The 4207-nt window shown below is 45.8% G+C and overlaps 1 pseudogene; it reads left to right on the forward strand.

Moving 5' to 3' along the window:
- The first annotated feature begins 356 nt into the window (after positions 1-356).
- On the forward strand, positions 357-940 carry LOC110595452 (annotated as a pseudogene).
- The last annotated feature ends 3267 nt before the right edge of the window (positions 941-4207 follow it).

A 4207-nucleotide genomic window follows, 5' to 3' on the forward strand; every position in this document is an offset into this window, starting at 1 on the left:
CACCTCAGTCTCCCAAAGTGCTGGGATTATAGGCATGAACCACTGTGCCTGACTCACACATATATTTTTATAACCTAATGCTTTCCCTTGGGTTTTTCCATATCAGTGCACAGAAATCCAGCTGCAGAGTAAGTCGTCAGCAGAATACTACTCACTGCATCTTTTTTTGTTTTATCATTTGTCTACTAACAAATCATTTAGAGACCACCAATATTTCAGCTATAAAAAATGTTTCCATACACTTCTCTGCACATGCTTCTTCAAGTGCTTCCATTTCTCCTAATGAATTGCTTTGAGTCATGTGCATTGACTGCAAAGACTGGAATGTGGCTCTCTTTGCCGCATCTACTGCGAGAATGAAGACCATTCTCAGCAATCAGACAGTCCACATCCCAGAAAATGTCGACGCCACCCTGAAGGGATGCACAGTTATCGTGAAGGGTCCCAGAGGAACCTGCGGAGGGACTTCAATCACATCAATGTAGAACTCAGTCTCCTTGCAATGAAAACAAGAGGCTCCAGGTTGACAAGTAGTGGAGAAATAGAGAGGAACTGGCCACTGTCCGTACTATGTGCAGTCATGTACAGAACATGATCAAGGGTGTTACACTGGGCTTCTGTTACAAGATGAGGTCTGTGTATGCTCACCTCCCTATCAACTTCGTTATCCAGGAGAATGGGTCTCTTGTGGAAATTCGGAATTTCTTGGGCGAAAAATACATCCGCAGGATTCAGATGAGGCCCTGTGCTGCTTGTTCCATATCTCAAGCCCAGAAATATGAATTAGTTCTTGAAGGAAATGACACTGAGCTTGTTTCAAATTTAGCTGCTGTGATTCAGCAGCCACAACAGTTAAAAACAAGGATATCAGAAAATTTTTAGAAGGTATCTATGTCTCTGAGAAAGGAACAGTTCAGCAGGTTATGAATAAGAAGATCTAGGAGTTGTCCAGCTGCAGAAACAAGATGTCAGATGATTTCTAAGACCTATTTGTCACATTTTTTTTTTTTTGAGTTGGAGTCTCACTCAGTGGCCGCTCCCGGCCACCGCAGCCTCGACCTGCTAGACTCCGGCGATCCTTCCGCCTCAGCCTTCCGAGTAGCCGGAATTACAGGCATGCGCTACCACGCCCGGTTGATTTTTTGATTTATTGTAGAGATGAGGTCTCGCTGCCCAGGCGGGTCTCGAACCAGCAGGCTCAGGCAATCCACTCACCTCAGTCTCCCAAAGGCGCGGGATTACAGACTGAGCCACTGAGCCCGGCTTATTTGTCACATTTTAATGATGCGATAAAAGACCTGTTGATTTGAGACTTTTTTTTTGAGTTGGAGTCTCACTCTGTCACCCAGACTGGAGTGCAGTGCCGCTCCCGGCCACCGCAGCCTCGACCTGCTGGGCTCCGGCGATCCTTCTGCCTCAGCCTTCCAAGTAGGTGGAACTACAGGGGCACGCTACCACGCCCGGCTCATTTTTGGTTTATTGTAGAGATGAGGTCTCGCCAAGTTGCCCAGGCAGGTCACGAACCCGCGGGCTCCGGCAATCCACTCATCTTGGCCTCCCAAAGTGCTGGGATTACAGGCTGAGCCACCGAGCCCGGCCGATTTGAGACTTTCTTAAAAAAGAAGACTGGAATGTGAGATGTGGAGGTGCCATTTTTTACTTTTCTGAAGTTTTCCAGCTGAATCCAGGGTGAGGAGTACACCTGTCTCTCCCCTGAGATTTCCCACAAGCTTTAGGGGAAAGAAGAGACCATGCAATGGCAAGACACTTGGAGACCTGCTGCTTACTAGCTCAAGCAAGGCCTTCCTCCATGTGCTATTATTCCTTCACACCTATGGCCCCTTCTTTCTCTTCACATTGCAGTCAAACTTTGCTAGAGAAAAATCTCTACTTGTTCTCTCCACACATTCGCTTCCCATCCAAATCACCACCCATGGCTGTGCGCTGTGCCCCCCATGGCCCCACCTTCTGCAACTGCTCCCTTCAGGGCTTCTGGTGATCACATTCTTTGGATGCATTTCAGGCCCCTCATCACCAGCCTCTAGGCACTGCTCAGAACTCTTGATCACTTCCTGCTGAAACTCTCACCTCCTTTGGTTTCAGTGACACTACCATATTGACTGTGCTTTGGCCGAAAGTCACAGTAATCTCAGCCCAAATTGGTTGAAGCAATAGGCAACTTCACAGGTTCACATAAGTGGAAATCTCGAGGTCGAGTAAGTGTCCATACCTCTGTGATTCTCCCACTTTGGTTTTCTTCCTTGTGTAGACTTCCTTCTCTGATGGGCAGGAAGAAAGAGGGCTGTAGCAAGTATGGAAGGAGAACTGATCCTTTCTGGAGTTCTTCTTAGGGAATAAGGAAGAGTTTGCACCCCCCTCCAACTTTTCTTGAATCTCCCTGGGTCACTTGCTTATTGCAGACACCAGCAAAGGAGGTGGAACTATTTTTAGATGAATCAGGTCAACTCTTGGAACTAGAGACATTGAGCTTCCCTAGAGGCCCATGGACTTCATGGAGGTAGAAATTACATGAAGAAGAGCAGGGAGTTGATATTTGTTAGAAAAACAAAAATAACAGCCATGACATTCTCCTGGTTTTTTTCAGATCCCTTAATGCTCTTTTTCATTCTCTTCTGGATTCTTCTTTCTCCGCTTGCTCCGTCAGTGTGGATGGATCCCAGAATACCACTCTTGTGTTCTCTTCTCACTGTTCATGTCATCCCTGGGACAACTCATTCACTCTCAAGGCTGTATATGCTGATAACTCCCAAATATGCAAAGTTAGTCTATAGGTTCTTCTAAACTGTAGACTCTTTTATCAGATCACATATTGAACAGCTCCACTTGATTATCCCATGTGCGTCTCAAGCTCTACATGTCCCAAACCAAATTCATCAATATAGCCCAGAGGCCAGAACGTCCTTCTATATTCCTGGTCTCCTGTATTCCTCAAATACCATTCCCTAGGTCATAGTAGACGTCTTTTCCTCCATGACATTGAAGCAGTCACAAAGCCATGTTGATCTAGCCTCTAAAATTTAACTTAAATTTTTCCTGTATTACCGTATTCCTTCAATTTGGGATGTGATCCTATGAGATCCTTCATATATACCTCTATAACAGCACTTCTGTTGTTTATTATGTGCTTGACTGTAGGGATCTTATTTTATCATTAAAAAAAATCTCTGGCCGGGCTGGGTGGCTCAGCCTGTAATCCCAGCACTTGGGAGGCCAAGGTGAGTGGATTGCCTGAGCCCGCGGGTTCGAGACCCGCCTGGGCAACTTGGCGAGACCTCATCTCTACAATAAATTGAAAATTAGCCGGGCATGGTAGCTCGCGCCTGTAGTTCCAGCTACTTGGAAGGCTGAGGCGGAAGGATCACTGGAACCCAGCAGGTTGAGGCTGCGGTGGCCGGGAGTGACCACTGCACTCCAGTCTGGGTGACAACAGTGAGACTCCAACTCAAAAAAAACACACAAAAAAACTCTATTCTCAGCAGAGTATCTTGAACATGGTAGGTATTCAGAAAATGTTAGCTGATTATTGAGTGACTTTAGTGTTTAAGCACTTATTAAGTCACTATTATTTCCAGACACGCTTCCAAGCTCTGTGTATCTGATGTTCTTCTTTGACAGACTTGGTCCTGTGGTTGGGGTGGGTGGAGTCAGTGGGAAATGCCAGAAACTGTGGCCTAAGGCAGTAAGTGCCTGGTTAGGGCCAGTGTAAACAATACGAAAGCAGGTCAGAGATCCAAATAGGACTGGATGAATCTAGGAAGCTAAGGCATGAAGCCAGTTGGGTTGGTGTGTGTGTTTTTGAAGAAGCTGTGGGGAAGAAAATCTTAGAGTTAATTCCAGGTCCATGAGAGACATCTGTGGAAAGTTTTTAGTCACGTTCAAATGCTCACAGTGTTATAGTTACTGGGGTACAAAGACGAATAGAAGCTTGTGGTTTGATGGGAAAAATTTTTGAAATATGAAGAGATACAGTAAAGCAGATGTATACAGCAAGTACTTGGAAGAAATTTTGATGACCTTGAGGGGATTTTTTTGATTATGAGAGCTTTTATTTTTTAAAGAAAATACCTCAGCCAGGCACAGTGGCTCATGCCTGTAATCCCAGCACTTTGAGAGGCGGAGGCGAGAGGATTGCCTGAACCCAGTGGTTTGAGACCAGTCTGGACAACTTGGCAAGAACTCGTCTCTA

This window comes from Carlito syrichta, unplaced genomic scaffold, assembly GCF_000164805.1.
Source record: "Carlito syrichta isolate Samal-C Ts95f unplaced genomic scaffold, Tarsius_syrichta-2.0.1 Scaffold302053, whole genome shotgun sequence".
Taxonomy (NCBI): domain Eukaryota; kingdom Metazoa; phylum Chordata; class Mammalia; order Primates; family Tarsiidae; genus Carlito; species Carlito syrichta.